Source organism: Malaya genurostris, chromosome 1, assembly GCF_030247185.1.
Source record: "Malaya genurostris strain Urasoe2022 chromosome 1, Malgen_1.1, whole genome shotgun sequence".
Taxonomy (NCBI): domain Eukaryota; kingdom Metazoa; phylum Arthropoda; class Insecta; order Diptera; family Culicidae; genus Malaya; species Malaya genurostris.
This window is the reverse complement of record NC_080570.1, coordinates 54,888,581-54,902,883: the sequence shown is the minus strand read 5'-3', so window position 1 is coordinate 54,902,883 and position 14,303 is coordinate 54,888,581. Positions and strand designations below refer to the sequence as shown.

Here is a 14,303-nt window from a genome sequence, read left to right as displayed (position 1 = left end):
TTCGTATTGCTCTCTTGATGATTTTCCGTTGCAATATTTTTTTAAGGCTGGCTCGCAGGGCCGGACACCAACCCCCTAAATTTCCGGAGGATCATAGTGCACAGTTGAGCTTAGAGTCCTTCACTGGCACTCGGACATCGATCAGCCGCCCCAGGGGAACAGACGCTGTTGTGAGCCGCTCCTAACCTGGAGAACAGACGCTCAGGCTTGCAGAAACAAACCCCCCTTCCCTGTCAGCCTACGACCAAAGTTCCCACCGATCTTCCTTAAGGTTGCTCGCAGCCCAGCCGGTTCCGCGGCGAGGTAGGGATAGGAGTTACTGGGAAGAGGCTGATGACCTCAATGGGGTCTATGTTGCGCGTTACCCAGCCTCTACCAACCAACAAGTTGTTAGTAATATCCAATTTTTCGTTAGCCATTCTTCTTCATTGTTTAGGTTTTTTCAGAATAATGCTGGCCACAGTTACATGACTTCTTAGCAGGGGGCTGAATATTACCAGAAATCAAATGACCATTGCGGCAAATCTAGTAACCCTGGTTTCATTCCGATATATCGATAGTCCCACGACAAAAGGGCCTAACTGCAAATGAGAGCCTCTCTTTGTTTACTTTCTCTTTTGATTATTACGGAGCCATTATTGCAAATTCTTTAAAGTTTCCAATATAAATCGAAAGCTTGTAGTTTTACCTTGATTGTTTTGCGAAGAGTAAAGCTACAAATATAGAATCGGTTCGGTAAATCGTGAAAAAAAAGTAAACAAACAGAAACGGTCACTTGCAGTTAGGCCCTTTGGTCGTGGGACGGTCGATATGTCAACACCACGCTGTTAAGTGTGTGTGTTTCATCGGCTATCCATCTGATATTTTCATATTTTTTAAAGAGCCAGCCATTCTTACAGTCAAATTTTAAACGTAAAACGATAGGAAACGGAAAAGAACCAAAATAGTCGCAATGATTCCAAACTGATTTTTAAAATATTGTGTGTTGTCTTACGGTTGGCATTAGGCCCTTTTAAGAAGAATACTGACATTTTGAATCTGAGAGTGTAATAGTGAAATATTTTATTTTGATTGCTATCGACATGGCTAATTAATAGGACGAATCTAGGACAGGACCAGACAATTGTTAATTCCCTTCGAGCACCATTTTCGGACCAGCTCGTGATTGGTTGATATTGACATAAGCAAGTACAAGTTTATTAAAATTAATATTACTGCAGGGTGGTAGAAAAAGTGTTGTCAATATCGTCGGTAACAATGTAGTTTGGTATTGCATATTTTGTTTTTCAGAACATATTTTTAAAATTAATGATTTCAATAAGATTTAAGTTCAATTTGTTTTTAAGTCCTGTCAATGTGGAAAGTATACGAGTAAATTAAAAAATCACTGGATGATACAAAGAGAAAGCCTGAAATCACGAAGTGTGATTTAAGCGAGAATATTGATTATGTTGGTTGTACTTGAGTATTTGTTAGTATTTTTCTCAAATTGAATATTTTGGATACTTTAGTTAATAAAGCTGCAAAAAATAATTTCCCAAAAATGTGTTTTAAAAAGATTTTATTAAACTGTTTCAACTAAACGTTTTCCTTAAAAACAAGCATCTGATCAAAATGAACTCAAAGCTATATTTATGACGGATATAACATTTGTCTAAGTGTTTTTAAATGATAAATAATCGCATGTTATAAGGGGAGAAGCTTTTCAGAATGAATAATCATCTCTACTGGCAACAGTGATCGCGAAGAATATATTATTTATAACAGGGAGCAACGGGAATATGTAGAGATCTATTTTTCTGGAAAAAAGAAGCCAGTTGTCTGGTCCTGTCCAAGGGTCGAATATAGAACCAACGATAGGAAGAAAAAAATCCATTGAGATGAAATTAAGAGCAGAGTAGTGAACACATCATAAGTGTTTTAGCTTTTTGCCTTTCTCATATAGAAAGGTTATGCAATCACTTTAAAAACCGACTAGTGAAAATTGGCCCGGAGGGCCAAGTGTCATACCATTCGACTCAGTTCATCGAGCTGAGCAATGTCTGTGTGTATGTGTATGTGTGTGTGTGTGTGTGTGTGTGTGTGTGTGTGTGTGTGTGTGTGTGTGTGTGTGTGTGTGTGTGTGTATGTATGTGTCAAATAATCTCACTAGGTTTTCTCGGAGATGGTTTGACCGATTTCCACAAACTTAGATTCAAATGAAAGGTCTTCCGGTCCCATACGGAATTTCTGAATTTCATCCGGATCCGACTTCCGGTTCCGGAGTTATAGGGTAAAGTGTGTTCAATATTGTACACCGTCACTTAAACCGGCGAAACAAAATACGTAAAAAAATTTCTAAACCGGTCTCAAAACTACACAAATCGATAGTCATTATCAGTAGCCAACTAAACAAACCGATTCCGGCTATCCTGGTTCCTGGTATCCGGTTCCGGAAGTACCGGAAATAGTGGTCATATATACCAAAATGGTTCTAACTCACTTTTCTCAGCGATGGTTTGACCGATTTCCACAAACTTAGATTCAAATGAAAGGTCTTCCGGTCCCATACGGAATTCCTGAATTTCATCCGGAACCGACTTCCGGTTCCGGAGTTATAGGGTAAAGTGTGTTCAATATTGTACACCGTCACTTAAACTGGCGGAACAAAAACCGTACAAAATGTTATAAACCTGACTCTAAACCGTTATTCCCAATCTTAGGGTCAATTGAAAGGTCTTATGGTCCTACCAAAAATTTCTGCATATTTTCGGATGCAACAAACATTTAAATCGTAATTTAGAGTGCGTACTAGTAGAGTTTGTATGTCATGTTAGTTGGTGGCCGTACGAACCGACTTTGATTATACCGGTTCTCGGGTTCCGGTGCCGGAAGTGCATATAATAGTGAACCCATTTCGTTTTCTTAAGGATGACTTACGCAATCAAAGTACTGTTTTATTCTGTATGCTATACACAAACAATCTCTTGGTTCCTTTCAAAAATCGAAGAGAAAATATTTACATATACATATATACATGAGAAAGGCATCATTACACCACTAGGTGGATTAAAACAGGTTTTTTTATTAATATTAGTTTCATTTTCAAGAAATGTTAATCAATTCTCGATGTGGAGCAAGGCGAATGAAGCAGTAATATGAAACAGTTATAGTGATTTTTTGTCGTGAATACGACTTACTTTACTATGGGGCGCCTTTCCAAAATTTATCCTTCGGGATGTATTTTTAATTGTATATCATTGAAATAATGATTAATAGCTAGCAGTGTCCTATTTTGTTTGAAAAAAAAGGCGGGTGGGTAATGTCAGAGACATAACTGGATGTCGTGAATACGAAAACAACTGACATGTTACTTAACACTTCCGAATATCTATTGGTTGATCAATTGTATGAATTATGCAAGCATTTCCCTTTTTCACATTTTTCGCAAAAACAAAGAAGGCTTCACTTGATCTCGATTACTGTGAATTTCACACAGCGAAAAGTGCACAAATCTAACCAAACTGTTTTAGATTTGCACTAAACTGAGGATTTGTGAAGAACAAATCCTAATACTTCTTTAGAAAACTTTTAGAGCCATTAGAACGGCTGTTTTTGTTTAATGCTCTCCACCGTTGTTTTTTCACCAATGCTAATGACTGGCAGCTGTGACGTAATCGCTCGACAAGAGCTAGCGAAACTAGCTGTGCAGACGACACAAAACACGTCTGCTCGCAGTGACGATAGAATCCAAACTGATTCAATTTTTGTTAGGAGCTTTCTTTTTATGTGATTTCGTTTGTAGCTTTTTCACTAATGGGCGGTCCTAACGGCTATAAAAATAGCCGCATACAGAATTTATTGAATGAAAATATCAATATGCTGTAGGGATTCGTTTCTAGCATTCAGAAGGACCAAATTGAGGAAGTCACTACGATATTCAACACTTTTCGGAACATTTTTCTCGAACGATTTGTTGTACAGCAGCAGATATTTTGTTCTCTTCCTCAGAACGCGTTTTGATTGGCTGGTGTTGACATGGGTCAAATGAGACAGGTTTTTCAATAGTGTACTATTGAAATACTTCAATGCTTTTGCTATACACGTTTAAGTTGAAAAATTTCGATTCTATTGGTGGTTAGATTTTATAAATCTTTTCACAGATCACTGAGCTATGAGCTTTCAAAATACGAGCAAGGCAAACGCGCCTTATGGATTATCCCCTTTGTTACTTTTTATACCAAACATTTCAGAAAAGTTTAATTTTGAATTATTTGAGATTATGTCACACAACGGATAATTTTATCATAAAATTGTGATCATATTTCCGATGGCGTGTAGCAAAAATTATGTTGATTCGTTAGATACAACAACAGATAATCACGACCAAAAACTTATCACTCTCTCAGAGGGTAAATTTTGAAAAGGCACCCCATAGTAAAGTAAGTCGTATTCACGACAAAACCTCCGGCATACCGGATTTCCCTGCCATAGTCGACGGTTTTGAAGAAGTAAGCGATATATCAAAGAGAAAGCATCGCTTTTATGTGCATAAGATTAATTTCTAATTTATATAAGGTGAACTCGATTGATAATAAGAAAATTTATCACTTCAATCGAAATCGCAGAAAGGTAGAGAGCCGCTATAAAAATAACTGCTTGCATACAAAACTTGAATACAAGCTTGGCGAAGAGAAGCTTAAATATCGATATTCGTATCGCAATCATGTACAACCTTATAATTGCATACATTTGGGCTATTGATGTAATTTTGTCGGCTACAAAACAAATTCAAATCACGACAAATAGAGTCTATATTCTGGGTTCGCAGACTTTCGTGCGTTTGCGGATTCAAAAGTGTGACGATTAATTGAAAATGTCGATTATTAGAAATTTTGTTTGCCTTGTTCCACATCAATGGCTTGAACAACTACATGGGGCTGATCCTTGTAGTTTTAAGTTCCGAATTTAGTTTCATACTTCTATTTCAAAATTTCGTTCCAGATCACAGACTAAAAAAATAAAAATAAAACTATGACTCTAGAACTGAGTCCTATTTCGGGATTTTGAAAATGGTTTCAAATTCAGTTCCTTATTCAGGGATTCGAATCCAGAGATATGATTTAGGATTATTCAGAATTCATGAACAAAATTCAGGATATGAATTTTAGATCTGGATTCTGAAACTAAATGTTGGGTCTGAACACCGAACCTTCATTTCAAAACTGAATTCACAACTTTAATTCCTGAATTAAATTTCAGAATTAAAAATTCATCAATTCAGTCTCAGCTTTCATTTTCAGAATTCAGAACCTACATGTTGGAACTAAATTGTGGACATGATTTCTGGAATTAGATGCTGGAACTTAATTCAAAATTGCAAAATATACACAATCTAATACGAATGATTATCTCTATCCGGAAGTGAGAAAGATATATGTCAGTTTTATTCGTATTCACATCCTCCAGTTATGTCTGTGGCATTACCCACCCGCCTTTTTCCTTACAAATCAGATGAAATAGAGAGCCGTTGCTCTAGTTGATTTTCCGATAAAAGGAATTACACATTCCGAAAAGGGAACTACCCAAACCTTTAAGATCAAACCAAAACTGAACAAGTTTACAGAGAATGATTTCTATAACCTTGTCTTGACTTACAACGATTTTCAGTTGAAACCGAATTACTGGTTGTTGGTTTTCTGCTACACGCTACATGGTTCTATTCATCAAAGTGATTTCAACGAAACCTGTTCGAATCTACAACCAGGAGGGTTTTCCCACTGAAACAACAAGCCTTTCGTTCCGATGAAATCAATTCGACCGAAAATGAAATAAAAGAAGTTACTTAATTTTGTCGAACTGAATTTATGAACTGCTAATCAAACCAAATGTTGTCCTAGCTGATGATGTTTGCTCTGGAATGCACTGCACAAAGAAAGTTATAATGCTCCGCCAAATGGGTTTATGACATTTGCCAAACCACTCGACAAGATCCAAATTAGCGAACGAGTGTCGAAACCGAACCCCGCTATCGATGCCGATTGATAGTCTTGACTTCTAAGGCGTTCATTTCTGCCATCCGGTGAATTTCCACCCGCGAGACGATGATGTCCTCCGGAACGATGATTACGTCAACCTTCAAACAGATGGTTCGACCGATGATGGAAAAGTTCATCCGTTCGACTGGCTCTGCTAGCTGGTGCCAGTTTACATCATCCATCGGATCGGGTGTTGGGATTCAGTATCAGTTTGACTGTTCCGGTGAGTAGACGTTTTTTTGCCTTACTCGGTCCGTTGCGCTTCAGAGGTGTTAATCAAACAGTTGATGGTGGTGCTGTTGTTGTCTGCAGAAGAGCAACATTCTAGTCTGGAATTATTTTGCCGCTTAATCTGGTTCCGAAGAGAGGTGTGAATTATCGTGCTGCTATAATGAACAGCTGATAGAGCTCGGACTGGACTGGCAATTTTGAAAGAAACTAACCCTATAAATAGCTGTGAAGAAACCTTTTCTTTCCTCCCCAAATTAAACCGGAGGAAGTGCTGTGGATCGAATCGCGATTACTGCGAGTGAAGGCGGAATGTAATTCAGCATTCAGATAAGATCAAGGCTTAGTGCGAGTGTGGCCGAGAAATTGGTGCAAGGGGGTCAATTACCGATGGTAGTATAATTGGATCTGTAAACAGTGGGAATCTCGAACGACGGGTGACAGTGGGGTGGACGGTGGTGCTGGCGCAGAACGTTCGAGGTTAGGATTACTTAGCCATCAATCTTGCATGAGCAGAAGTTGTTTGATTGTGAGAGAGAGAAAAAGAAATATGGAATCCACTGGTAAACATGGTTATTTACCGAAATCTGTTTGGCTTGTATGTTCGTGATCGAATTCGCTAACTTATCTGACAGTGATGATGATCGCATCGGGGAAGGATATATTGGGACCCATTCGGTGTGCTCGATGGAGGTGCTAAAAAAAAGGAAGCTACCAGAAAGAAGTGTCGAACAAAAATTCAGTCAGATGAAAATGTTCACCAGTTCGGTACTGAATCTGGCTTGAATATTTCATTGGGATTGCTGGCAGGAAGCTTCATTATGTCGCATTAACGGTAAGTGCTACTCTAAACAGTGCCCAACAGGAATCGTGTCCATTTACTGGAATATTCAATTATCATGAAGCGTCTTTGATTTCAACCCACCCGAGATTGATTCAATTTCATTGTAATTTTTATGTTTGTCTATCTTATAAGGAATGGCCATGTAAATACAATGAAAGTCGAAAAGTCGACCGAATTCGTCGAGATCGATTCCGACCGTACAGACTGACTTCCTTGGTTTCGGAGTTACAATTTCCGTTGTGATCAGTAGCGAAATAGGTCCGAATAATCATAATTAGTCTTATTGATTTTCCATGTTCACACACCTAGAAAGAATTGTATACATTTCAATCTTCATGGACCGACATAATCGAGCATAAAAAATTATTGATTTTTACAGTTGATCTAACACATGTTCATTGCATTCTGACATATTTTTAACTGCTGATGAGTCAAAGCCGAAACGTAAAACTATGCTTAAACATGTGAAATTACACGTTTGCTTACAAATTTTAATGGTATTTGTAAAATTCAATCATTTTACGTACTACGTTCTTATGAATTGAGTAGTATGTGGACTTAAAGGCGCAAATCTCCAAATAACTAGAAAAACGTGCCACCTGAGCCAACTTGTTCTGATGTGGATTGTTGTCACCTGTAAATTTTATTTTTGTTTTACTGGAACGACAAAAGTAGTGACCAAAAAGATTTACGCTTCGAGTCGCCCTTAAACCAGAGGTGGAAATAAACAAATTTTTGATTCATAGAAAATAAAAATAGTCAGTATTATCTTTTCATATCACATATTTATTGTAGATATTATAATGAATTTTGAAACCAACGATTTTAGATAAAATAAATTTTGGTTTTACTTAGAATTTAAAAGGTCTTCAATTTCATTTCCCACAATTTAAAACATAATTGCAATTTTAAGTTTGTTATTCAATTTCTTAATTCACGGTGTTCGGTTTTTTGATTCACAATCGGAAATCTTGATTCACATTTTCGTGCGCAAAATGGGCTTATTTCCACCTCTGCCTTTTAAACCTAATTCGGTTTTTCATCAGTTTGCAGTCTATATTAAAAGTGAATTTGGCTAAACCGATTTTCACAAACTGAAAGGTCTTATGGCCTCGTTCAATTTTCTTGAATTCAATTTGTATTCGACTTCCGCTTCCAGAATCACAAGGAAATATGTGCAAATTTATGAGAAAATGCGCAATTAATTCGCTCGGAAATTTCTTAACCGATTTTCACAAACTAAGAAGCAAATAAAAGGTCTTGAAATTCTTTGAAAAGTCCCCGAAAAGTTGGTCCATACTCGACTTACGGTTCCGGTATTACAATGCGATCAGTGAAAATTTTCAATGTCATGAGTATATTTTCACAAGCGATGACGAAGCAAGGTGCACATTCTTATAAAACTTACACCTAAATTCTTCCAGTTAGCAAATCCTGTTAGTTAGTTAATATATTAAACTACTTTGGGACTACTAGTCCCCGGTATCCGCTTCCGAAAGCACCAATAATAGTGAAGAAAAGCTCACTATGATTTCTCAGCAACGGTTAAACCGATTTTCACGAATCATGATTCAAAGTAAAGCTCTCGTTGTCTATGAATATTCTGTGCAATTTCATCCAGATCCGACTTCCGCTTCGGAAATTATAGGCCGGTGTCAAAACATTCAAATCGTCATTCAAAATGACGATGCAAAACTGGTGCGGGTCAGTACGTGCAGATTTGCTCCGTTCGCAGCGTACTTTGTTCAATTTCAGGGTTCGCACATTTAAAGACTGTCCCAGAAAGTATGGACGCACTTTGATTTCGCTGTAAATAATTCACAAGTGTTAGATATTCAAATTTTATTCGATATACTGATAATATTAGACTACAACAACAGAATATTATTCTCAACATTTGCTACTTAGCCATTGTAGACTAGCTGGCGCACCTTCTTGCGAACGTTCGTCATTAAATTTCGTACTGACTTCTTGGCGACAAGTTTTGACACTTTTTTCTAATCTTTTTCGAACTGTTGAATGGTTTCGGCTACCGAGACATGTCCTAAGATGTGCCTTCGTTAATGCCCAAAATTCCTCAATTGGTCGAAGTTGTGGGCAATTTGGTGGATTCATGTCTTTTGGGACCAAAGTGACATTTTTGGTAGTATACCATTCTACCGTTGATTTCGAGTAGTGGCAAGAAGCTAGATCTTGCCAGAAGACAACAGGATCCTTGTGGCTTCGAAACATGAGTTGAAGTCGTTTTTGTATACATTCCTTGATGTATATTTCGCTGTTCATTGAAGTAGTGGTGATGAAGGTTTTCGAAATCTTACCGCAGCTACAAATTGCTTGCCAGACCATAGCTTTCTTACCAAATTTTTCGACTTCAATCGATGTCTCGGACTGATTTAACACTTGCCCTTCTCGCACCGTATAATATTGTGGTCCCGGCAAGGATTTGTAATCGAGTTTCACGTAGGTTCCGTCGTCCATGATTATGCAGTTCAAATTTCCAGCAAGAATCGTATTGTACAGCTTTCGAACCCTCGGCCTGATCGATGCTTCTTGTTTCGGACTACGTTCTGGTTGTTTCTGCTTATTATATGTTCGAAGATTCAAACGTTCTTTAGCACGAAGAACATTTGACTTCGAAGCGCCTACTTTTTGGCCACATCCCGAACTGAATCCTCCTTTATTTGCTCGAACGCCTTCAGTATACGTTTATCCTGAGGGTTAGCAGGATCTTTTATTAGACCCGTTTTCGGTTTATCCTCAAAGGTGTTATACTCACCTAACTTCCTGATTACATTTCGCACGGCTTTTTCACTTACTCCTTCCATTTTTACTATCTTTCTCAGTGACAGTCCGCGTTCTGTGAACCATTTGTACACAATTTTTCGACGTTGTTCTGCTGAAAGTCCACGCATTTCGAAACAAAATAATGAAAACGAAAAAACAACTGCACAAGTAGTTAGAGAAGAGTGTAAACAACAGAACGCAGCCATAAAAATTGACAGATTCTGAACCATTGCGAAATGGCAGCGGTTTTTGGTTGCATCCATACTTTCTGGGACAGTCTTTATTGTCACATTAGTTGAACTAGGATTTGTTTTTAAAAAATTTCATAACAAAACTTTTAAAATTTGCGATTCATTTTGTTTTTATTTATTTATTTAGGTTCATCGCACATATATCTAAATGAACCGAAAGAGTTGGAAAAAGCATATATGCGTTGAACACCTTTCATGCCATTCTCAAACAGGTGCAAAAACCACTATCTTTGTAACAACAAACACAAAACATAATGTATTTACAATACGTCTCAAGCTAAGTAAAATAAACTAACACAAAAAAAATGTCGTTATAATATGGTTCGTTTCATTCTTTCTGCGAAGCGACTCAACGCTACGAACGGCGATATACAGTTTTAAATCATCTGCGTAGATCATTTTCCAACCAGATCCCAAAAGCAATGCAACATAATTGAGAAGTACTACAATTAGCAAGGATCCTAAATTACTACTTTGTGGAACAACTGATTGTTTTTACACGCAGCTGTCTGTTGGAAAGATATGAGTTCAGCCAAGACACGAGTTGTGATGATAAACCAAGTCGAGATAATTTACTCAACAGTATTCGATGATCAAACTCGTCAAACGCTGTTTTCAGATCGGTGTAGATAACATCCATTTGTGCTTTCGCCTCCATACTGGATATACACTTGGATGTGAAGGTCAACAAATTCGTTATAACTGATCTACCGGGTATAAATCCGTGTTGATCAAATGAAATGTAGTTCTTTGCGCGATCTAAAATAGCACCACTCACAATTATCTCGAATACTTTCGATGAGGCTGGTTATTCCTCGATAATTCCTCCTACTAGCGATGACTTAACAAGTAGTAAAGGTGAAGATGCTTGTATGGATGTTCAGAGTCAGAAAACGAAACATCAATAGAGTCAACAAAGTTCAACATAATTGTTTTCAACCCGAAAACATTAGAAGCGACGTCACCAACATCAATAGAGGCATCGAACTCAAATGTTCCAGGACACATCCAAAAAGTAATATTAATATTTTCAATGAAGATTGATTCATTGAAAATTTGCGATTCATTGTCTTAACACAGAGCAATTCGCGGTTAGTTGTTTCAGAACATCAAAAATGCCTATGTATTATTGTAAAATTACTGATAAGTTTCATTACAAATTATAATTTCAATTCTGTCAATTTATGCTTGGGTTGGAAATATTCAATTGGGTGGTTTCTTATGTGTGATAGTGGATCCAGCTTGCATCAACAGTTTCTAATTGATTCCGCAGCAACATGGCCAAACACGATTCCTATGTGCGCTTGCAATCGTGTTTTCGGTCCGCAGTCAATTTGGCGTGTATGCTCAGTATTAATCTTTGTGGAATCTGCTAGCTTGCGCCTCTTCACTTTCCGGTCGGTCAATAACTTTTTTTTTTAAATATTTTCCTATTCAACCGTTTCGCCTGCAACTGCGTAACTAAACGGTAGTAAAGTTTTGTGCACCACGAAACTCTCGAAACTAAGAATATGATTAAACTTGCGAATATAATCAAACTCTCCTCTGCTTGCCCGTTTTGCCTCTGAAAATATAAAATTTTAAAAATGAGCAAAAATCGCTTTTTGTTCCGTACTCAACATGATGCCAAACAACTACTGCCAAAAAAAAACAAAAACATATGACAGTAGCACAGTAAAATTTTTCATGTCTGCTTAAATGCTAATGGCATCATAATGTTTTATGCGCCGGCAGCGCATTTTGGCAGTCAATGAGGTTACTTTTCACCCCACCGAGGCAAAAATAATTAGTACATTGTTGTAAATAGAATTATGTGCTTTTTCACGAAGCTTTAAGTAGCGGTAGCGCAGAAAATTTGCCTTTTCTTTGAACAACAACGTTTTCTCAAGATCGTAAATTGCTTCTTAAGCTGAATAATGAAATCCTGTGCTTAGCGGGTAATAGCAAACCTTGTTTGGCAAGGTAAACTTTGAATTTTGAGCAATAGTACAGCTAATTATTTAAGCTGTAGGATTAATTTCATCGATTCGAGTTGATCGTTGCAGTCGTCTGCGAACGGAATTTAAAGCATAAACTTTTGCAGTAGAAAAAAATCATATTGTTAGCACAACCAGAAAGAGAGAGAGAGAGAGAGAGAGAGAGACTGTGCACCTTCCTTCAAAAATAATCTCCACTTGGTAGAAACGTTGAAAATTGTTAATTTTTTATCTCTTATCAACCCATCGGTGATGTTACCGAAAAAAGATGAAACGCAGGATCTTCGTCGCTTCGTCGAGTGTCTCGGTGAAATGTAGAGGATGATTAGAAAATTTTTCTACTCATTCTGGTGTGTTTGATGTTATACCCGGATACCTAAGTTACGGCTTATGTGTGTCTTCTGCTATTTTTTTTCGCCTCGAACAGTCATCGGGCGCGGTTCGCTTTTTCGAGCGCTCCGCAAGTAATTTATATTTATTTATTTTTTTGACGCGTAGTCTACGTCGCGCGCGGGCCTTTTTTTTATATAGCCTTTCGGACAAATTTTATCTAGAATAATGAAGTGCGGTGTAAAATCGTGTATTAATATTGACGATCGCTTCCTTTGGAAATGCGAATTCTGTGAAAAATCGTACCATTCAGCCTGCATCGGCGTGCAGCGGCATCAAGAACACTTTATTCTGGCATTTATGGTACCAGTGTGTGCCGACTGTCAACATTTAATAAGGACAGGAGCTGAAACTCTAAAACTACTTCATCTACAGGAGCAACTTCTAAAGCATACAAAAAATCAAACGGAAACGTATCACCGGACCACTGCAGACATGAAAACACATTACCTGGAAATATTCGACAGTGTCGAGCGCTTGCTCATCGACGTGAAGCAGTCATTGTCCAGTATCAGCAGAAACGACCACAACATTTGCGGTAAAGTAGGTCAGCGCATGCAGTCATTCGAGGCCTCGCTACACAGTGCCATAAAAAACGTTAGCGATTTTAGTAAAGTAAATGACCAGCATATCAAGGAAATGAGCGAACGGCTTCTTCGCCTCGAAGAAAAATTCTTACGACCTACCAAATCTGAAGTCCCTGCAATAATACCTAACACTATTCTGGAAGAATTGAGAGTTGAAGTCAAAGCAATATCGACTTCAATCTCCAGTATAGGAACCAAAGACCAAAATACCAAACCTAAGTCTCTAGCTGAAGAACTCAAAGAGAAGGAAATTCAAACATGCGACAGTGGCTGGCGCTTCATTGGTGGTAAAAAAATCTGGAAGCGAGACTGGAGTGAGTATGACAAGAAACAGCGCACTCGACGGCTGCAGGAAAAACAAGCAGAAAAGGCAAACTTCAGACGAAAACATCGGAAGCGGAAACAACAAAATAATACAAATTACAGTATACGCAGTAAAAACAACAACTACACCAACAACAGCAAACACGACAACAACAACAACAGCAACAACAACAACAGCAACAACAACAGCAGCAGCAACAACAACAACAACAACAACAACGACAATAATGTGCACTACAACAGCAACTTGAACACTAATAGTAACAATACCTGCCACAACAATAACAATAATATGTCATTACAATATACCTTACCCTTGGACAAAGACTTACTAGCAGCTGCACGGGTTCAATTCTCCGGGAATCCAGGTGCAGATATTGCCTCAAAATTCATAAATTTTCAAAAAGGTGAAACAATCAACCCTTACAAAGGAACAAGAAGTATTCAAAACAACACTACTCCGGTCTTAGGAAGTAATGACATCAAAGCTGCACCACCCACATCTCCAATATCACAGAATATAAATACGTCTGCAATATCACAGGACATGAATACAGACAGCCAATTCGAAATTGATCCAATGCGTCCTCCCATTGTACGTCTTACTTCACAATCTGCAAATGGCGACGAACGCTTCTTGAAAGCAAGACTTCGTGACCCGAAAATAATGCACGTCGTCCGTCTGTATTTGTCGTACATGAAAAATCAACAACCTACAGTATGCATCGAGGGTATGACACCAACTAGTATAAAAATGCTATTAGCATCAGAAGGTCTTCCAACAACACCTGACCACCTCCTACGAATCTTCATCGAAGTGCATCAGGAATATGGAATGAAACCTAAGGAAGCGCTGGCCGACCTGGACTCTTATGGGAAATTTTTGACAAGTGAACGCATCC

General features: G+C 38.0%; 1 protein-coding gene across 3 annotated transcripts in view; it reads left to right on the top strand.

Moving 5' to 3' along the window:
• Positions 1-6,249: 6,249 nt before the first annotated feature.
• LOC131439850 (thyrotropin receptor) overlaps positions 6,250-14,303 on the top strand; it is a 107,883-nt gene continuing 99,829 nt past the window's right edge. For all 3 annotated transcript variants that reach the window (XM_058611010.1, XM_058611009.1, XM_058611011.1), the window contains exon 1: positions 6,250-7,080. The gene's annotated coding sequence lies outside the window, so the exon portion shown is untranslated. The remainder of the gene's footprint in view (positions 7,081-14,303) is intronic.